This window comes from Cupressus sempervirens, chromosome 4, assembly GCF_028749045.1.
Source record: "Cupressus sempervirens isolate cs-2001-9-10 chromosome 4, ASM2874904v1, whole genome shotgun sequence".
NCBI lineage: Eukaryota > Viridiplantae > Streptophyta > Pinopsida > Cupressales > Cupressaceae > Cupressus > Cupressus sempervirens.
In genome coordinates, this window is record NC_143121.1 from 213,994,844 (window position 1) to 214,018,703 (window position 23,860).

The 23,860-nt window shown below is 34.5% G+C and overlaps 2 pseudogenes across 1 annotated transcript; one reads left to right on the top strand and one right to left on the bottom strand.

Moving 5' to 3' along the window:
• Nucleotides 1-2,165: 2,165 nt before the first annotated feature.
• Nucleotides 2,166-4,386, bottom strand: LOC149560746 (putative disease resistance protein At5g47280; annotated as a pseudogene). Its single transcript, XR_016363377.1, has 4 exons — nucleotides 4,135-4,386; nucleotides 3,683-4,039; nucleotides 3,393-3,604; nucleotides 2,166-3,227 (listed from the first exon to the last, which is right to left on the bottom strand). The product of XR_016363377.1 is annotated as a putative disease resistance protein At5g47280 (transcript).
• Nucleotides 4,387-5,071: 685 nt separating this feature from the next.
• Nucleotides 5,072-23,860, top strand: part of LOC149560747 (G-type lectin S-receptor-like serine/threonine-protein kinase At2g19130) — a 94,553-nt pseudogene continuing 75,764 nt past the window's right edge.

Here is a 23,860-nt window from a genome sequence, read left to right on the forward strand (position 1 = left end):
AAATGCAATGTTATTTTCTATTTTTAACTTTTTGGAGACCTTTCCAAAACCAAATGTTTATTTTAAGGGAGTGTAGAAAAAATCTTGGTTTAGTGGGTTCCTATCTGTAAGAATTTTCCTAAGGGAAAAATTCACCCATGAACTAAGAACTCAAACACAAGCACAATTGTAGACCAGAAAGAGAAAGTATGATCAGAATGATGATATATTCATTCAATATGTGTTATTAAGAGTGCACTAGGAGTACCTATATATAAAGGCCTCTGAGATACATCTAGAATGCCTCAAAATCAACACCATGATATGTCATACAACCAGGCACATATCCACCAGATATGGGTTATCCTCCATCAAGCACGAAAGTAAGTGTGGTGATGAAAGGATAAGCCTACAAGGGTGTGATATGCAAATCAATGTTGTAGACACCATGTGCTAAAATATAGTTGCATACTTTTCTGTTGTCAACATGACAACTCAAAAAGGTGCACAATCTCTTGAGTGTCTCACAAAATAAAATAATAAAATAATGCATTAACCTAATTAAACTTAAGTGTAAATAGTAAATACATATTTACATCAACACTATCCTATTAATAAAGTTTCTAGAGAAAATAAGGTTATGGAGCCATATATTATTTTAGTCGTGAGGATTATGCATATTAATTTTTCAACTTATGTTATGTCTTGTGATGCCATTCTAGGTTAGTCATTGTTATGCCTTGATAGTTAGCTCTTATTTTGAAATGTTATATTATATGCAACTATTTATTAATGTTGTGTTAAAACTTACTCCCAAAATTAATTTATAAAAGTGTTTTGAGTTCCCTTATAAACCATTTTTTCCTAATAAAAGAAAAGTCACATTCAAAAACATCTAGAAGGGTGATTTGAAAAAATAGTATTAAAGAATCTTTTCAAGGGTGATTTGAAAAAATAAGTAGTGGTTTTATATGGATTAGTATTTTTTTGTAGTTCCTCAAATTTTATTTTCATACAATTCAACTTTAGGTAGACCCCACTGTAGAGTCCAAGACTTCCATGACTGTCATGTTTGATGCAACTAAAATTCACTATAAGAGAAAAAACCAATTTACATAAAATACTGAAATTATTAATTTTGACGATTTGTCATTAAAATTAATAGCTTTGTATCATTGTTTTAGGCTTCTTGGAGTAAGCCTAACTCTAGATGGGTGGATGTAGCACCTACCCATCGTTTACTTTTTAGTTTTGATTTCTAAACAATTTTAAAATCATGATATTGCTATCAGGATTTAACTGTGTAATTTTGAGTCAAACTCATTGACCCATATTTCATGAGTAGTGATTCAACATGAATCCATCTCTCATGAGAATAAATGGAACACTTAGCACTCATTGGATCTAGGTGATGCTCACAGGGGTGAAGCACCGGGACTTCTCGGGAGGTCACCCATCCCAGTACTATTCCAGCCTGAGTGCGCTTAACTACGGAGTTTCATCCTTTGACTTGCTGTGGAAATTATCTCCTACTCATCAATTTTAAAATCATTTTCATTCTATCGTGCCCAAAACTTGGGCAAAAAGACACCAACATTATTTTTGGAAAAAGGTTAATAAGTTGTACCTAACACTTAAACATAAAATATTTGTAATAAGAGTTATCCCTAAATCTGGATTGAGTAGGTTGATGAGGTTAGAATGTTTGAGCATCTAATACAATTGTATTAAGAATTGAATTTATGTAAGAGTTGACTATATACATAGAACTATTTGATGATAACAATGTAACAAGTGTTTTAGGTCCCATATAAAAAACTTATTTTATCCTTAATAGAAAAACCATGACAAGGGTTATGGTTTTTGTTAGGGCTTACTAATATCAGTTGATAGGGCAAGAGTAGGAAAAACTTTAACGAAATAAAAATTTCATGATTTGATAATATAATATGAAATCAATTACAAAGGTTAAATCTTGTGTGATATTTAAGATCCTTAAAATAACAATTACCTAATTGGTGCAAAGAGAAATAATTCTATTACATAATGAACCCTTTAGGAATCATAGTCCTAACCAGTCTCACAGGGCAATCCTCACTACACTTGAAGACCACACTATCCAAATCCCTCCAATGTAATTTACACTAATATCAGTTGATAGGGCAAGAGTAGGAAAAACTTTAACGAAATAAAAATTTCATGATTTGATAATATAATATGAAATCAATTACAAAGGTTAAATCTTGTGTGATATTTAAGATCCTTAAAATAACAATTACCTAATTGGTGCAAAGAGAAATAATTCTATTACATAATGAACCCTTTAGGAATCATAGTCCTAACCAGTCTCACAGGGCAATCCTCACTACACTTGAAGACCACACTATCCAAATCCCTCCAATGTACAGTACTTGCCAACAAGAGAAATCAGTCATCTAGCCAACCCAAATGTGAATGAGCTTCCACAATTTCATCTCTAAGATCAGGGATAGAAAATGTCATAGCTCGAAGCTACTGATGCCCCACCTTCTCATCACAGATAACATGTTTCAGTGAGACAAGTCCACAAACACTTCTGGGCAACATCCTTAATCAAGAACACTCTCTCATGTTAATCTCTTTCAGTTTCTTCAGTTGACCTATTTCCTCTGGAAGTTCCTTCAAGCCCTCACACAGTGAAATGTCTAGAAATTCAAGCTGCCCAAGTTTCCCGATTGATGCTGGAACCTCTTTCAGGCCTCATAATACTGATAATCTCAGCGTTCTTAAAGAGCTCAGAGTTCCGAGATCATATGGCAACTTTTCAACAAGATGGGAGTTTGTAACAGACCATATTTGAGCATAGGACATTTGAAATATAGTAGGGGGCAATTCCTCCAAGTTGCTACAGTGCTCCAGATGAAATCCTTGTATGTTGGCACCATTTAATGTGGAAATATTTGCAAACCCTTCGCTTAAGCTCAATGATATTCTATCCAAGTTTTGCATTATTTTGCTCTGTTTCACATTGGTGGATGCAACCAGATTCTGCAACCGAATGCTCCTGAGTAGAGGGAGTGAAGATAAAACACCAAGACATCTTATTGTGGCTTTTTTAAAGCTCAAGTTACAAACAATTAAAAAAAATTTCAGTCGTTTCATGGTTCTCAGAAATGGAGGAAGCAAGTACTCGCTTGCAGAGAAGAGCAACACTAGAACCTCTGTTTCCAGAAACTTCATCTCATACCACTGTTTCTCGGCCATTGAACCTGCATGATGATAAGATGAATCACATATGCAATCGAATTATAACAATTAAGGTAGAATTTTGATATCAAAGGTATTGCTGTTCTAATCTTATCTCTATGTAGCAGGGCAAAACCACAAAAACTAAAGGTTTTTGCCACTAAACATGTAAAGAGTGTAAATCCCACCTGTGTGAACAGAGACAATATGTGCATTGAAGGGCTTATGATTAAGCAATTCCCATTTCCCCGGCAAGCTCTGGTCCTTCCTGGTCACGAGTAGCCTCTTATTATCGACTAGAATGTCCTGGCTTCCCAAATACATTACCAAATCTTGCAGTACCCGGTGCTGAGAAAAGTACAGCTCGGAGGCATTTCCATAAGAGATTGTTTCTTGGCTTCTGATGATTACCAGTACCATGTCAGCTCAATGTTTGAAAAGAATAATAGCAAAATGTTTAAAAAGGAAATGAATTTACCCTGGATTGGTTATTAAATTCAAGAGATGTCTTTTTGCAAATTCCAATAGCATGAGAAAGGCATCTCGCCACTCCATCTTCCTAACATAAACCCAAATGTCTAGCAGTCCATCAGCACAAACTTTCTGGCCCTCTACAAATGAGGCCAAATCTAAGAAACGTTTCCTCCCAACATCATCCAAGAAACCAATACTAATCTCCAAACCTCTACGGAGCCCTTTTTGTTGATAGTGAAATATTGGTTCGCCATTAAAAAGTTTTTTTGAGTGCAATCTCCCAGCTAATATGAGATTCCCATTGCAATGAGCTTCCTATCACCTTGAGAGCAAGGGGCAAGCCCTTACAGTCAGCTTGGACCTGCCATTCATCATATTCATAATTTTAATGAAAATCAACAGAGAGGAACTTTCAATGGTTTATGCAACTATCTATTTGTTAAGAAAAGACAATACCTTCATGACTAGATTTGAATCTGCAAAACTTGGAATTGATGTCTGTCCGAAAGCAGAGAAGCAGAAAAGTGCGAGAGCATCCATGTGGCCCAGCAAAGGCAATTGGTACAGTCGAGTAGAAAGGTTTCTGGGTATTGTAGAACTGTCTCTACTTGTGATAAGGGTCTTATATCCTGGTGCTTCAAATAGTAACTTCTCTGAATCAGCCCTAACACCAGACATCATGCAATATTACCAGTGTTCTCTCAATTAGCCCTAACACCAGACATCATGCAATAAAATAAAGCTTGATGAATTGGTGTACTAGCAGTACGTACAGAATCTAAAATAATAATGGACTGAAAAAAGCTCGCACACAGTACACAATATTTTACCTGGGAAAATCCTTGCAGTTAGAAAACCTAGCAGAGCAACCTTGTTTATTGCTGAAAAAAATTCAACTATTCATGATACAATAGTATAACTCTTTTTCAACTCTTGTTCATGTGGAAACAATAATGAGCACACTGAAAAGTAGTTTTATAATTGACATAACTATCCAAGAGTCAATGCTTCAGCATAACTATCCCGACTGTTTAAAGGCACTAATCTGGATTTTGCTATAGTTATTATGTGCCTCTCTTATTCTCTTTTCCCCAATCTACAAAGTCAAAGTTACCAGATGTCTAGACCACATTGTAAAAAATGAAATGCTCCAATGATTCGACTATGTGGATATGAGCCATGTCAGGGCCTTCTAACCTTTATAAGATTTTCTTTACATCTTTTTCATAATTATATTAAATTTTTGCTCCATCCATAAGCTGTTGACACACTATCATGACATTCAAAACCCATTTCATTGTGCTAGAGAATATTTTAATACATTTCAATACACTATCATTGCAGTCGCCATTTATAAAATCTGGCAGGTCTAGCAAAAGTCGATATTGGAGAAATGCAGACTGCTCTTCAAGAAGCTAAAAATAAGATTGTTTTTCCTAATCAGTTCAGGGAGAAAGAAAACAAAGCAAGGATTGAATTTTTCAACGAGGTGATTAAGGACCTTGACAGTATACAACAGACTTATGATTCGGATACTTGTCCTAGAAGATCAAGTAATAAATTTTTGGACCAGCCAGAACCTCAGTATGAGCTGGGAGTAAAGTATAATATTCAGGTTGTTAACAATTATTTGTTTTTGGTAGATATTGATTGGACAACTGATAATCTACTTTTCGAGTTGGATGGGGTGGTTCTTTCTAACTCCAGTAATGAGAATAAATTAATTGTAGAATTTGGGAGCCATATGTAGTTTCTAGTACTCGGGTTTGGCCACAAGATTGGACCAGTGGATCAATTCCTAGAGTTAGTACTATTACCTACTATTCAATCAGCTGACACAAGGGTTCAGAATTCGATCTGCAGATAAGTTCAATGAATTCAGTGGGTCAGCAGTTGGGTAGTTCTTGGTTGAGAATTGATGGCAGAGATGGATTGAGCTTAGTGATATTGCAGATTTATTATTGCTGTACTAGTTCCTTCGCACCATTGGTGCTGATCCCAGCTTTAGAACAGTTTGATTTTTACATCACCAACTCAAGCAGGGCTGATATATTTTATTTTCTGCATGTGCTGGGTGTTCTGCACTTCTAGGGGAGATCATTTGCAATCGGAGAATTGCTCAGTGTTGGTAGCTCCTTGAGCTACTACTACCTCCTCATATTTGCTGGTTATGAAAGCATGATAGTACGAGATCCTGCCATTGGCATGTTTGTTGCATTAATTCAGTGGGATTCTGATGAGTGGCTTCACAATTCCAGGCATGGTGTTATTTATATCAAAGTAGCACAGCAGATTGACGGACCAACATTTTTGAGGTTGATATGGGATCTAGGGATTTGGATTCAACATGTAAATACAGATAACTATAGGGCAAGAAATCTCCAAAAAGGGAAGACTGCAATGCCCTCTTTTTGGGACATTAGTTGTCATTTAAATAATTAAATTTCAAGATGTCAAATTGTATCAAATTAAATGATAACTTAGATCAATTATTTGTTAAATTATTAAAACGACTTTTATGGAGCCTTGTAAAAAAATAATAAAGTCATTTTAAGTTAAAAAGGAAACTAAAGACACAAAGGAAAAGGAATATGAACAGAAGGGCATAATGTATTAAAACGACTTTATTGAAGCCTAGTAAAAGATTAATAAAGTTGTTTTAAGTTAAAATGAAAAATAAAGACACAATGGAAAAGGAATATGAAGAGACAGGCATGAAGTATTAAAATGACTTTAATGGAACCTAGTAAAAAATTAAGTCATTTTAAGTTAAAAAGGAAAATAAAGATAGAGAAGAGAATATGAAGAGGCAGGCAGAAGGGAAATGAAGAGTCAATAGGGCTGTGCTTTAAAAGAACTTTGAAAAGGCTCATTTTGAATATGTTGGGTTTTATGTTTGGCTTTTGGATAGTCCTCGGAAGCTTTGGCTTTTAGTAGGTTTGAGGACAAGAACCATCAAGCTTGGAGGCAACGGAGGGAAACCCATTGTTTGTTGGAGATGTCACTCAAGTGTCTCACTTTGTGCTTCAAATTCATATTTCAAGCTATCCAATCTGACTATACATTTTGTGGCTATGATTGGATATTTTCAATATTATATTCTACTGTTAGATAATCTGCACCAAAGATCTTGTTTGATATCCTATTGGTGAATTGCTTGATGCCAAGCTCTCAATTCCTTGAATTGTTGGTGAAAGCTTCTGCACTGTGAGGATTGATGTTAAGCTTGCAGTGTAACTTGAATTAATGATTAAAACAACAAATAGCCAAATGAGTAGTACTACACGTCCAAGGCTTCTCTTGGTATTTTCCTCTGCATAAACCACATAGGTCATAAATTTTCTACACAAATTATTTCAGATATTTGAAAGGAGCAAGGTATTCTAAAAGTATTGTGACAGAAACCTTTACATTACTGCATATCAGGTGAATCTTTGCTGCATATTGTACATCTTCATAATATTTAAATAGTCTAGGATCAATCATATGAAAGCCAAACAATTTTATTTCTAACAGAAGTAACTAAAATAGATCACAGGAAGCAAGGTACTTACTGTGGGAAAAGAACATTGTAGAAAATGTGAACCTGCCAAAAATGATGTTTGTAAGACATTTTATCTTTGCATGTCTGAAAGCACAGTTCTCAAACACAAGTACAGAATTATCATGTAATCTATTGCTAAAACAAATCATGCTATAAAATTTGAATTCGTAAATCTTTTTGATATTTTTAAAATGTTTTATCCTCAACATTTTTTTCTCTACAATCTTAGAGACGCTTAGTAAGTAAAATATATGTAAATTGATTCAGCATCAACAAAATTAATCGCATATTTAAAATGAGACACCTGAGTCGATCATTCCAAGAACTTTCTTTGGTCCGAAGAACATCTCTACATAACATAGCACATAGCGCATGCTGGTCTGAACAACAACTTTGCCCTTTTTAAATGCAATCTAAAGCCTACACAACGTTTAATATTTTCTGGATAACATTAGTCCTTATGTAATCACCTTTAAAATGTGAGCTGATACATTAGTTGTATATTTAGAAATATTTAATTTTTCCTTCTCCATTCTTTTTTGTGAAAGGACATAATAGAGAATCTAAGCCATTAAGGGTTTCAAGAGAATAAATGAAAACTTGAAAAAATAGTTTTGCATTTTGTATGTGTACAATATTGAGAAAAGTAGTTTATAGTCATTTGCAGAGATGCTGAAAAAGAACCTATCCAGTATGAAGGAAGAAAAAACTCTTATAGAAAATAATGTCATGGAGGTCAATAGAAGGGAATAGAATTTTTTAGATCGGATATTCATTTTATGACATCAGAAAGTTCTAAGTTCAGAAAATGGGCATGCTCATTCATAAGGGAATGCATTTAACCCTTCTATGCCACAACTTTTTGTGTTAAAGCATTTTCTAAGGCACCTCGGATGCTAATGAATTGTCATAATTTCTTAACCAAATCTTAAATGATTTATGATAATGGTTAATGGATCATTCAAACCCACATAAGCATATGTGCAATACATTGCTTTGCAAAAAAATGAAATATATGTTACTAACATATGTAGAGACAGGAGATAATGTGATCATAGTCGGGAAAGTGGGAAGAACCATTGGAAGTCAGTCGCCAGGTAGTAACAGAGGATGATCTGCATAATTTGAAGTGGAGTCTATGTTTGAAACACATTTACATATTGAATGCCGGATTGGATTGTGCGAAGATCGGGCATTAAGGAAGCCCTAAGTCAAATCGGGCTTGGAGTCCAGAATTGGAGTCAATCGGATATCACTAGTTTATACTTCCTTGTTAACTTAATCATTTTTATACTGCCAAAATAGAGCATTGGTCTTAAGTAGAAACATTGGTTCAAAACAGTCATAACAAGGTTTTTGTTATGTTATCATACTTTGGTTGCCAAGTAGTTTGAGAGGAGACTAAATCATTGACATTCTAAGTATGCAACAGGCATAATATTGGGTTTTTATGAGTTTAATCTGAGAAAGCTTTATGAAATAGGAGTATGGCATCATGATAGAGTCTTAAAGGCCCCTATATCCAAGTTAGTTGAGTGTCTATGAAACCAAATCAGCATCTAGGGATATTGTGACAGACCTAAACAAACCAGATCCTTGAAGTATTGACATGGTTGATAGGTTAGAGTGACTAAACCTCTTAAATTTATAACTCTTATTGTGTTTTGAATAGCTCTTACCCTACCTACTGCATCACAAGCAGCCAGTTTTTGTGCTGATATTCAAAGACGAATGCAGCCATCCATCAGCTTCTAATATTGCTTCTCCCTATAAGCCAAATACACACATGGATATTCTAATTAAGACATCATACAAATTTAAAAACACTATTGGAAGTAATGCACAAATTATACTCAATTAGTATTTGATGATAGAAAGTAAAGTATAGTCATAAATATTGGACATTGGCAACTCAAATTATCAGTATTGGAACCAAGAAGAATAACAAAACTTGAATTAAGAAATAAAGTCAACAAATATAGATCTATTGTGAAAATATATGATCAGAAATTGCAATACAACATGACATCCAATGTAGATAGCTACATGTTGTAAGAAACGAATACAATCCAAGAGAACCTTATAAAGTTCTTTTAAAATTTGTAATTGGAAAGTGCAGATTTCATGTCCTTAAAAATCAGCTTTCAGAATCATTCCCAATACCAATGTCCTTAATTATGACTTCCAAAAATTTCATAAATAACTCATATAGATCACAGTTAACAAATCTAAAATAACATATAACTACTTGAAATGGTTTGTTGGGGTCTGTATCAATCTGAATATGCTGTCTAATTCACATATCCCATTTTTACCTATCATCTCGCACAAAGACCTGCAGTAAATACAAGTCAAAGTTCATCCATTTGAGATCAAACAATGAATGAGAGGATGGAAGAGGAGAAGAAACCATATCTACTTGGAAAAGGATGATGGTAGAGATAATTTCAACTTACCTCCTATACTGGAAACTGCAAGTGGTACCCAACACTACATAATAACCCAAAAGAATAATAGAAAAGAATAACAATATTACCTTGATCTCTTGATCTTATGCGTTAACCTCAACAATTTAATGAAAAAATGTGTATAAAATACCCGTATTGGATATGTTATATGAAAATAGTGCAAAGACACTATTACCTACTGGATGATATTTATTAAAGTTCTTTGCAACTCCAAGAACACAATGTAGCACAACGTGCACAAATAACACTAGTGGAAACAAAGCCTAGAAATAATGCATGCATTATTTTCATAAGTAAAAGCCAAAGTCATATAAAATTTAATCTATTTTTATGTTATCTTCTACGAAATATGTGTAACCATTTGTTTCCTTTTTGATCTCTTTCTACGAGGAACTAGACGAATTGTAATTTCAAATTGCTCATTGCATTGAATATCTTCGTCATTATTCTTCTCTCCCATATGTTGAGGTGCAATGATGGTTGAATTCTAAGTTTCAGGAACATTTATTGCATTGTATGAATGCATCTCATCTTCATGCTCACTACCAGATGCTTGAGTTGACGAGTTTGATTTTTGGGCTTCCTATACATGACACATTTTTACTATTAAAACATAATTTATCCAATTAAATTAATCCATGTCATAAAATATATTAATTACATACATCAAATTGATCGCTATTGATTAATTTGTCCCCTCGATCAATCATATATTGTCAAAGGCCTTGTGAACCATGTAGGAGAGCATACTTCAAGTCCTCCTCTACTGCTTCCTTTTCAAAATGGTGAACCTATATTAACAAAGAGAAACAAACTTATAAGGTTTAATGACTAACACAATAGAAATAACTTAAAAACTTATTATTGAGATAGTGAATATAAATGATTAAATATTCACTTACCATGCTAGCACGAATGCTATTATATCCACCAGATCCTAATTTATGAGATCCGATCCTTGACACTCAAGCTTTGGTTGAATTCATTGTATCACGAAGGCATCTTTTACTTCCTTCTATAGATGGCTTGTAGTTTGGATTGTCATCAACCTTCCTCTTAAGCTTCCTCTTAAACTTGGCATCCTTCACAAGTTCATCCCATGTCACTTGATTTGTGATCCAAGCTGGACGTGGATACTTCAAGTCTTTGAACAATTTTTACCTTTAATTATCTCTTTTTGAGTGTATGTACTTGCATGCAATATCTAGAATAACATCTCTATTAAAATCAGGATTGCCAAATGTTGTAATGACATCATTAAAGAGTTCTTCCTTTTTATCTTTAGGTTGATTCCTCCAATCCTTTTGGATGGTATCTCCAAATAAATTTTCCGCAAGCCGATATATAAAGTGAAAGTATTTTAGGCTTGTTTCATCCTTCAATACATTTCCTTCAGAGGTGAGCAAGATTGTGAGTTCTTGCAATCCTTTTGTAGTTACCAATGATACTTTTGTAGTCTTGGGGGTTGAGGTAAATCCCCTTACAAGGACATCAGTCACTTGGTCATTTACTTCTTGTATTTATAATGAAATTATGAAATCAGTTAAAGCCCAACCAAGAAATTAAACTATTGTCAAATTTGAAACAAGTGTAAAGACATTATTCAAAAATGAGCAATGAAAGAAAAGACAATGCTGACAAATAGAATATACGAAGGATAAGAAATTAATTTTCAGAAAATCATGTGCCAATAAATGAATACTTGTTAGTCTATTATATCATTTATGTCAACATTCACACACACACACGCACACACAAAATAAATATTACTGCTGCACTAAGGGCTGTAGAAAGTTTTTAGACTTTTTGTTTACATCTCAAAAATATATATAATACATAGAGTTCTACAAGGCATGTCTATCCGCAAGTAAAATAATATAAATAAAAAACATCCATACACAAATACATATATTTGGAGCATACAAAATTATACTCTCAATTACAAAAATAAAGAAAAATAATTAGAAGTCGATAAATATCTGAAGTGATATTACTTATTTGATATATACATATATATATATATATATATATATATATATATATACACACACACACATATACATATATATATATATATACATACATATATGTATATATACATATATATATATATATATATACATACATATATGTATATATACATGTATATGTACATGTAGATGTATATACATGTATATGTATATATACATATACATGTATATACATCTACATGTACATCTACATGTATATATACATATATATGTATATATATGTATATATGTATATACATATATATATATATATACAAATATATATATATATATACAAATATATATATATATATAAATACAAATATATATACATATATGTATATATATATAAAAAAATATATATACATGTATATGTACAAATATATATATATACAAATGTATATGTATATATATGTATATATGTATATACATATATATATATACATACAAATATATATATAAATACAAATATATATACATATATGTATATATATATACAAAAATATATATATATATACATATATGTATATATATATACAAAAATATATATATATATACATGTATATGTACAAATATATATAGATATATAGCAAGTATTGATCATTGAATACATACATACATACATATATATATATATATATATACATGTAGATGTACATGTACATGTATATGTACATATACATGTACATATATATACATGTACATGTACATATACATGTATATATACATATATATATGTATATGTATCTATATATGTATATATATGTATATATGTATATACATATATACATGTATATATATGTATATATATGTATATATGTATATACATATATACATGTATATACATGTATATATATATATATAGCAAGTATTGATCATTGAATACAATAGAACTAATTTAATCAACAAGTGACTATCTATTTTCCTATATATTTCTATACTAACATGATGTTGGTTTGAGAAGTTGTTGATGGGGACTCACTATTATTTCAGTTCATCGATATCAGTAGAAAACAAAAGAAAGAACAATCATCACTTGAAACATATCTCTTACACTACAAGTTAATAGTGATAAATAAAATCTAAGAATCCATAATACATTTAAAATTAACAACAATTGAAATCTATATTGCTGATAAATTATATGAACTTCACAGTAACAAGAATGTATAATATCTCTAGGCAATTTTACATGTTTGTTTGAGGTAGTCCCTGTAGTCTCCAATAATGCCCTTTCCCATAGTTGAATTTGTTTAGTCATTTCCTTAGCAATCTTGATTGTGAGTCTATATTACTCCTTAAGGAAACTTGTTCCAATTTAGATGGAAAAATTCTTACAGAACCCACATTTGGTGTGCTCCTAATAGGGGCATTCATTTGTGACTCAACAGATCCATTAGGAACATTAGTGTTTGATGTAGATGGTCTTCTATGAAGTTTTTCACTTGATCCCAGTCTTGTCATATGTGTTTTTGTTCTGGACATAGAGGGTATACCATGAGCCTCTACACCAGTAGATTGCATGCTTGTTGGAGTTGTCCTTGAAATATTCTACAAGTACAAATATACATATTTTGATGGTATAATAAGTTAAAATAATGTAATCAAGCTTAATCAAAAATTTCATACAATCCTACCTTTGGCATACCAATAGATGTATTGCTGGGCATAGTTGGATCTTGCATACCAGCAAAATACATGCTCAATTGAGTTACTTTCAAAATTTCTTGTGTATTAAAAAAGTCCATAAAACAGTAACAATATAAACTGAAATGCAGATATTAAATGCATGATAATCTTGATTAGATTTTACCACTAGTATAGTAGCAGATGTACTAACTGATGTAGTAGGGTTGGAATGTCTTTCAAAATGGTTTGCATTCCACAGATATAAAATAGCATTACATAAAAGATGGAATTGTGAATCTATATTACTCCTTAAGAAAACTTGTTCCAATGTAAGTAGAAGAATACTTAGGAAACCCACATTTGATGTGATCTTGATAGGGGCACTCATTTGTGATTCAATAGGTCCATTAGGAACATTAGTGTTTGATGTAGATGGTCTATTATGTGGTTTTACACTTGATCCAACTATTGTCATAGGTGTTTTTGTTCTACATACAGAGGGTATACCATGAGCCTCTACACTAGTAGATGGCATGGTTGTTGGAGTTGTCCTTGAAATATTTTGCAAGTGCAATAATAAATATTTTGATCATATAATAAGTTAAAATATTGTAATCAAGCTTACTCAAAAAATTCATGCGATCCTACGTTTGGCATACCAATAGATGTATTGGTGGGCATAGTTGAATCCTACATATCAACAAAATACATGCTCAATTGAGTTAGTATCCAAACTTCTTGTATATAAAAAAGCACAAAAAATAGTAACTAGATAAACTAAAATGTGGTTATTAAATGCATAATAATCTTGATCATATTTTACCATCGGTATAGTAGTAGATGTACTAACTGATGTAACAGGGGCTGGAATGACTTTTGAAATAGCCTGCATTCCACAAATGTAAAACAATATTGTATAAAAGGTAACATTTGAAAATTGATATTATAAAAAACTTTTTTCAAGCTTATCTCCTACACCATCATCATTATTTTTTTCCCTTGTCCATTTTTTAACATTTCAACTAAAGCATTTAAAATCAATGGATCCCCCATAGAATAATTTGTAGCACTCTAGGCCACATTCTTGAAGAAGTACACAAAGACAATTCAATAAAAATAAGAACATATTTATTAGAGAACATATACAAACAATATTAGCAATAAATTCAAATTTAGTTCCCTTTAAAAATAACATATATACATTTCATTAATCTTCAACATAAGTAGTGGTCAAAATGCATTTTTTTGAGTTTTTCATATTACATTTATCTTGAGGAGGTGGTGATTGCATAAAGTTCCTAAGTTTTGATTGTGTTAAGTTTCCCAAAAATTCAATTCAGAATTTGGGGCATGGTTTATTATGCATGTAAAATAAAATTTCTTCCATAAAGAAAATTATAGCCAATTCTTAGCAAGGTCTGCTACTTCTTTCAAAAAAGTTTGAAGTAAATATGGAGCGGTATTACATCAAAAAACTAAATTGATTTGTAGTCTTGAAATTGTAATTTGAGAGTTTCTGATTTGTAATTTGTAAAGTGGAGAAGAGTACCCTCACATTGTAAAGGTAACTATTATGCGAGTAAAATTTTAAAAATTCCTAAAAGAAAAATTAGAGCCAACCAAGATCTGCAACTTCCTTCACAAATTTTAAGAAATGAACATGGAGCAGAATTACCTCAAACAACCAAACTGATTAGTAGTCACACAGTTCTTGATATTTGAAATTGAAAGGTTATTTTGATATAAGACATTCTGATTTTAAATTTTGGTCACAAATTTTAGAAATTAAAAATAAAGCGGTATTAATTCAAACAACTAAATGAAATCGCAACCACACAGGACTTGAAATTTGAAATTGAAAGTTTTGGTTTTGATCTAATTGCTTCTAGTTTAAATTTGATGACAAAATAAATGCACAGTTTAAATTGGCATGCAGATCAATGACCATGGACTATATTGGAAACATCATATGTCTGATTTAAAGATTTCTCTAAAAGAAAGCAAAATCAGCGCCCGTACTTCAATTTCTGGGGTTAACAACTTTCAAGTTAATCAAAACTTGATTTCGCTAGAAGACACTTGTATCACCTTTGATCAGAAAACCAAATAGATTGCATATCTCTTTAGCAAAAACACAGTAGAAAAGAAGATGCTTCATAGTCCCAAGAACTCTACAAATAAAACAAGCATTTAATTCTCAATTAGGCTGCTTAAGGGGGAGTCTATGGAGAAGGAAGTCTCCATAAGAAACACTTATTCTTGGGCTCAACAGGTCTGTCCCATAAGGTATATAAGAGTTTCTACCAAGAAGGAAGATCCACATTTTTATCCTGGCAACAGTTCAAAAGTGTTAATGATTCTCTTGTTATTAGTCAAAAGGGAGAAAATGTATTTAGCCTTCACATTGGATAAAGGAGAGCCATTAGGCCAAGTGTAGGAAAGGTCATCAGAATTAGAGATACACTATTTGGGGAGGGAAAGATGAGTGCAATCATTTCTAAGGATGGAAAATGTTCTCCATAGAGATTAAGGAAGGCCTGCTCACTAAGACAGATCTTCCCATTCAATCAATCAACCATTGCAAATAATGTCTTACATTTTAGAGACCCTCTTAGCTGCCCAAATTTTAGCAGAGAAACCTTGAAGCAAAGCAAGTGGTTTTCCTTTGCGCACAAGGTTCCATGAAATAGATCTACTACTATAAATTTTGTTGCAATCTAAAACCACACTATTATTTGAAATGAATTGTCTAACCTATTCCCATTTTTTTTGTAAACGTTTAAAAACATTTGAGCCAAGCCCTTTAATAGGGAAAAGGCACGCGACTAGGTCAGATAACTGAAGGCCTTTCCAAGATGATCCCTTGCAAAGGTCTTTAAGACCCAGCCCCCCATGATTCTAGCTTATTGTGTTCTATTGCCCCCTGACCTCATGCTTCTATATCCCTCTTTTCCCATCCAGCTAGAGATAATCTCTGATCTGCTTCTGCAGATGATTGAATTGGTATTGGGTGAATAGCCAAGCAAAAGTATAATAGAAGATAAACTTATTCATTAAAAAAAAATTGAAGTGATATGCATTGACATTACAAACATCCACTAAAAAATATTCAAATTACTAAATGTTCATTAAAATTTGTGTATAATTTTAAACTGGATACTCATAAATATTTAAAATTAATGTATTAAATACCCACAATAATCTTAAAGTGGGCATGGTTATCAAACAATTTCATCCTCACATGAAACTTATCCAATTGAAAAAAATTGAAGTTATATGTATTGACATTACAAACATCCACTAAAAAATAATTCAAATTACTAAATGTTCATTACATTTTGTGTATAATTCTAAACTGAATACTCATATAGAAGTGGCTATTAATGTATTTAATACCTACAATAATCATAAAGTGAGCATGGTTATCAAACTATTTCATCCTCACATGCAATGTCCTCATCTGATGTCATAAATACCCCATCATTAATAGGCCCTAAATCCACAAATAAATTAATACTACCATTGCATGGTCTTCATCACCTTCAGCTATAGGTAAATCTAAATCAATAAAAGCATCTTCATGGACTTGTTGTCCATGTGGTTCCTCATGTGCTTCAGCCACTTCATTGAAATCATCATGATCTTCATCATGGTCAAAGGTATCATTGACAATAAAATTTTCATCATCACCATCATGGTCATCTATGGCTTCAAGTGGGACTTCTACATCTCCAAATAAATCATGGTCCTCTGCTTCAACAAATGTTAATCTTCACCCTCTTGGATCATAATCAATAACAAATGACCAACCGGGCTATTCTAGATTTGGAATGAGAAATATTTGGTCACATTGGTTTGGAAACACATAAGGTTTAGAAGTGGCTTCAAACCTAAAAGTTTTAATCATATAGAAACCATTATCATGCAAAAATATTGTTTTTTCATCGCTCACTTTGATTAGCCTATACCATTTAGCACAAAAATCAACTTTCGCGAAAGATGTAAAATCAAGTTCTATAATATCCTCTAGCACTCCATAATACTGAAGTGTGCTTGTGATTGGTTATCTATCATTTGCATGTGAATGAAATTCCACCTCAAATGATACTGAAACACCACAATCATAGGTTTTTCTCTTTTCATCAACTTTTCTAATGCAAAAATGATGACCAAGATTTCACATTGCTTTGTAATATTTTGTAATGTCCCCTTTCTAGCATTCATAGCATGGTGTTGTCGTTAGCCTATTTCCCCACAGTCCCATAGGCTAACTAGGACATTAAAGGGGCTTAGAGGCCATTTGGACTAGACAGTTTCAGTTGGAGGTCTTTCTGAGGGGTTCTGAGGCAACTTTGGGCATACTTACTATTTATAGTAAGTCATCTTGGACATGGCTGGACATTCAGTCACAGTGGTATGTTGATGGTAATTTTTTAAAATCGACAGGAAAACTTATTTATCATTGATAAGATTTTTTATGCATTGATAAAGCCATTTTATAAAGTTAAATTTAAATATTAACTTTATTAATGCATAGACTATAGTTTCTGGGAAATATTTAAATTAAAAGAGTTCCCTTTATTTTTATAACACATTGGAGACATAAGGTACATAAAGGGAGTTATGTTTTATCCCACATTGAGAAAACGAAGGATTGAGCTCTTGTGAGAACACAATAAAAGAAATGGAAGAGCTTTTTTTTTGTATGCTTTGATGAAGATTAATGTTATGTTGTTGGATATCTAATTATCGGGCTTGGAGGACGGAATCCCTCTTTGCTAGCATTCTCTTCACTGTTGGAAGACACAGTCAGGAGGATCAAGGGTGTTTTCACTTCATGAAATACACTGGGTTTCATTTGGGGCGTTCACATAAAGAAATTTACAAGGGTTTGAGGTGTAGATCTGAAGTTAGTTATTGCTATAGTGCCGCATGAACAGTATTTTTCTATAGTCGGCATGAACAGTATTTTGCTACAGTACGGCATGAACAGTGTTGGTATCAAGTTTACTTATTTTTTCGGCTGATTAGAAGTTTGGAAGGCTGCCGACTACATCTGCAAAATACTACGGCAACTAATTCCAGGTTTCTTCTGTCAAATTTTGATACTTTGCATAATAATTGTTGAATACAAGTCTGAATAGTTGTTGCAGCATTTAAGGCAGCTGTAAGTGCACATATACATTTAAAAATCACCCTTTATCAGCAGATTGAAAGAGTTTCCAAATTTTTCATATATTGTTGAATGTGTGCCAAGTGTTTGTGAAAATGTTATGATGTGTATTATGCATTTTAATGTCACTTCATAGTTGTTCATAAATCTACTCATTGGAAAGAAATTTATTGAGGAAATTAGCTTTATGAGTTTGCATACAAAGTGTTTGACAATATTCCTTAAGTTAAATTTCTACAAGTCAAAGTTTAAATCAGGGGAGGATATTTCAGTGGTATCAGAGCTATAAGTCCTGCCATCTTGTGGAGGTCTTATAGGAAATTTGGAACTAGCGGATAGAGGGGAAAGTGTTTGATGAAATGTCAAGACACTAAAATCAGAGCATTTATGTTTGAGCATGCGACAGAGGCATTATAATTTTTGCAATACCAGAGCAAGAAAAAGTAGGAGTTCAAACTTGCAAAGCAAACAGTCTAGTTCATCTATACAGGGGGGTATAGAATCCAGTCATACAGACACAGCGGAGGTATTCTTTGATCAAGACAGCAATATGGGTGACCGAGATGACAGGAATACAAGATTAGGTGGAGGCGGGAATGTCGGTCCAAAGCCTGGACAGGAAAGATTCTTAAAGTTATTAGAGACCTTGGTACGAGGTCAGCGAGTAGCAGAACAAAGGGCACAGGAACAGAATCAGAGATTGGATCTTATGATGCAGATGATGGTTCGTCAAATGGGGTTGAATGCTAACATGGGTGGAGGAAATAATCAGAATGGTAACAATCAGAATGGAAATGATCAGGATGGGACACATAATGGAGATGAACAAGTTAGGAACAATTTCGGTCATGCACCCCAGTGAGCTAGGACAGTGAGTTCAAGGCCCATGATTCCTACATTTCCTCCTAGAGCTCCAGAGCAGCTCGTACCAGAGCCCCAGATTACTGATATACAGGACCAGTTGAGGAGAGATTGGGAAGCCGGAGGGCCAGATTTTATTGCTGCAATTACCTTTAGGGAGTATATGGATGTGCGGATGAAACATATGCCATGTGGACATGATAGGAACTAGAGCTATGAGCTACGAAAGAAATTAGGGAGACTTGAGTTACCATATTATGATGGCTCAGGAAAGTCTACAGCAAGAGCTTGGGTTCAAAAGCTTGACACATACTTTCAATTGAACCCTATGCCCAAGGAAGAAGCTATTAAGTACGTAGCAATTCATCTGGATGCATTAGCACACAACTGGTGGCATTATGGTATGGTCACTATGGGACATGCACACATTACCTCATATGTGGAGTTTACAGAGAGGCTGATTGAACGTTTTGATAGGAAGGATCCAGAACTCCATTTGAAGGAGTTAGCTTAGCTTAAACAGTGGGGATCATTGGAAACATACATTTTAGAGCTTCAAAAACTTGCAGTGTTAGTAACAATTGTATCTGAATGGAGGATACTAGTTCTATTTATGGATGGGTTAGCTGATCCGTTGAGAGGGTGCATTAAAGCTCTCAACCCTCCCACTTTGCAGGAAGCCATTAAGAAAGCTCGTGACATGGATTCCTATTCATCTTCAAAAAATAAATTCCAGGCAAAGAGTTTCCCTTCAAGAAAAGATAACGACAGGAAACCTTTTCATAAAGAGGTTTAGCTAGCTAAGGAGGAAAGTAAGAGGTTGGACAATGAGACACTTAATGATCTCAGGAAGAAGAAGCTTTGTTTTCATTGCAGGGAGCCTTGGGATTTGTCACATAAGTGTCCATTGAAAGCAAAAGCTAAGCAGATGGAGTACTTTTTAGCCGAAGAGTCAGTAGATGGAGATTTAGAGCAGTCATCCGAATCAGATGGAGATGATGATAGTTCTTCATAGGAGGAAGCACACGGTGATAGCACGATAGCTCAGTTGTCAAGTATATAGGAGGCCGCCACTTTCAGAGTTAGGGGAACCTTGGATGGACAGAGAGTTGTGGCACTCATTGATATAGGGGCGACACATAACTTCATTAATGAGAAGTTTGTGACATGCAGAGGGCTACATACAGAGGAGCATAGGGGATTTAAGGTGATAGTTGCCGATGGATTCAAAATTGAATGTACCAAGAAAATATCCAACTTGCAACTTCGTTTGGGAGATTATGACATGACAGGAGATTTCTTTGTGGTCAACATTGGTGATCAGGATATGGTGCTTGGGATGAACTGGATGAAGTCTCTGGTAGAGTTTACATTTAACCTTGAGAAAATGGAAATGAGGTTTGAGGAAAATGGTAAGAAGATAGTGCTCAGAGGTTTGTCAGATGGGAGACTTCGAGTGGTGTCACTCAAGCGGATGCAGAGTTTATTTAGACATGAGCAGGTGCAGTGGGCAATAGAGTTTAGAGTAATGCCTAAGATGACAGAGCAGCATAAACAAGAGTATCCACCTAATGTACAAAAAATAATAACCAAACATACTAAGGTGTTTGGTGAGATACCTCCAGGGAGACCCCCGGATAGGGGAATCGAGCATGTTATTGAATTAGAGGAAGGGGCTAAGCTAGTTATCATCACACCTTACCGCCACTCGAAGAGATGTAAGGATGAAATAGAAAAATCAATTAAGGAGTTGATTGACATGGGGCACATACGGCCAAGCAAAAGTCCTTTCGCTTCTTCAGTAGTATTGGTGAAGAAGAAGGATGGTACAATGAGGATGTGCATTGATTATAGGGAGCTAAAAAAGAAGACAATCAAGAACCAATACCCTATCCCGCGCATCGATGAGCTTATTGATGAATTGCATGGTGCATGCTACTTCTCCAAGATTGATTTGAGATCCGGCTACCATCAGATATGGGTTAGAGAGGTGGATGTGGAGAAGAAAACTTTTAGATGCCACTATGGAAATTTTTAGTTCTTAGTCATGCCCTTTGGGTTGACAAATGCCCCTGCCACTTTCCAGTCCTTTATGAATAGAGTGTTCAAAGATAAGTTGAGGAAGTTTGTGTTGATATTTTTTGATGATATATTGATATACAACTGTACTTGGGAGGAACATTTGAAGCATATTGATACAGTGCTCAGTATTCTAGAGAGGGAGTCATTATATGCCAAGATGAGTAAATGTGAGTTTGGGATGACAGAGTTGCTCTATCTAGGGCATATTATTAGTGCAGGAAGTGTTCGGGTTGACCCAGACAAGATCAGGGCCATTCTGGATTGGCCACCACCGAGGAACACTTCATAACTCAAGGGATTTCTTGGGCTTTGTGGGTTCTACTGTAGATTTGTGAAGGGATTTTCACAGATAGCAGCACCACTTACAGATTTGACACAGAAAGATAGTTTCAAGTGGTTAGAGAGGGCTCAGGATTATTTTGATAGGTTTAAGGAGCTGATGAGTACATGTCCTATTTTAGCCATTCCAAATTTCACCATGCCCTTTAAGATGCAGTGTGATGCCTCGAGAGAGGGCATAGGAGCTATTCTCATGCAAGACAAACATCCCATCGCATATGAGAGTTGAAAATTATGAGGTGTGGAGAGAACCTACAGCATCTACGATAAAGAGATGCTAGCAATCATGCACGCGCTAGCTAAGTTTAGGCAATACCTAGTGGGAAGCCGGTTCATAGTAAAAACAGATCATAATAGCTTGAAATATTTCGTTGGACAGAAGGACCTTAATGACAGGCAACAGAAATGGGTGAGTAAATTACAGGCCTATGATTTCGACATAGCCTATGTCAAATTGAAGAAAAATATTATTGCAGATGCTTTATCTAGAAGGCCTCATTTGCTTGCTGTCAAGATAGTCATGGATGATTGGAGAGAGATGATCTTGACAAAATATGCTAAGGATAGTTGGGCATCTAGCATTATTGAGGGAGCTATTCAAGATAGTCGATACACTATCATAAATGATCTGATCATCTACAAGGAAAGGATTTATTTAGTACCCAGGTCTGCTATGAAGCAGAAGATTTTGAGGGCATTTCATGATTCACCAATGGCAGGACATCCTGGATTCTTTAAGACATATCGACAGGTGAGAGAGCGCTTCACTTGGAAAGGACTCAAATCAGAGGTGCTTCAGTTTGTGAGGGAATGCCCTGTGTGTCAGCAGAACAAACATGAATATTCTTTTCCAGGTGGTTTACTACAGCCCCTACCCATACTAGAGAAGAAGTGGGATAGCATTTCCATGGATTTTATCACAGGCCTCCCCAAGGCACAGGGTCAGGATTGTATCTTTGTTGTGGTAGACAGATTGACGAAATTTGCACATTTTTTTGCAATTTCATCTACATATTCAGCAACACAAATAGCAAAACTATTTTTTCGAGAGGTATTCAGACTACATGGGATACCACGGAGCATAGTCAGTGACAAAGACAATATATTTATGAGCCACCTTTGGCAGGAGTTGTTCAGGTTATGTGGAACAGAGCTCACTCTGAGTACTAGCTACCACCCCAAACTGATGGGCAAACAGAGATAGTGAACAAATGGGTTAAGGGGTACCTTTGAAACTACATTGCAGGAGAGCAGAAGGCTTGGGTGAAGTGGCTACATCTAGGGGAGTACTGCTATAATACCTCTTTCCATATGTCTATTCAAATGTCCCCTTTTATGGCACTGTACGGGTATGATGCTCCTAATTTTTTGGATTTGTTATTTGGGGACAACAGGGTGCCTAAGGCCAAGGATACTTTGCAGGAGTGTCAGGACATTATGCGATCCTTGAAGGAAAATTGGCAAAATGCACAAAATCACCAGAAGCAATATGCTGATCAACATAGGGTTGAGAGGTCCTTTGAGGTGGGGGATATGGTGTACCTCATGTTACAACCGTATAGACAGTCCTCTCTCAAGAAGAGTGGAGTAGAGAAATTGAAACCATGCTACTATGGACCGTTTAAAGTAATTAGGAGAGTGGGCGAAGTAGCTTATGAGTTGGAGTTGCCTGCAGACAGTAAAGTGCATAATGTGTTCCATGTGTCATGCCTTAAGAAGGCATTGGGTCACAATGTTGTGCCTTCAGTAGTATTGCCACCTCTTGATGATGAGGGAAAGCTTATCTTGGTTCTTGAGGCCATACTTGATTCTAAGGGGAGGGTGCTTTGCATGAGGACTATCAGGGAGTATCTAGTGAAGTGGAGGAACCTACCTGTTGAGGATGCTACTTGGGAAAATGAGCAGATATTGCAGCATCCAGAGCTGAAATTGCTTGAGGACAAGCAATTTTGGGAAGGGCAGACTGTAATGTCCCCTTTCTAGCATTCATAGCATGATGTTGTCGTTAGCCTAAGGTACATAAAGGGAGTTATGTTTTATCCCACATTGAGAAAATACAGGATTGAGCTCCTGTGAG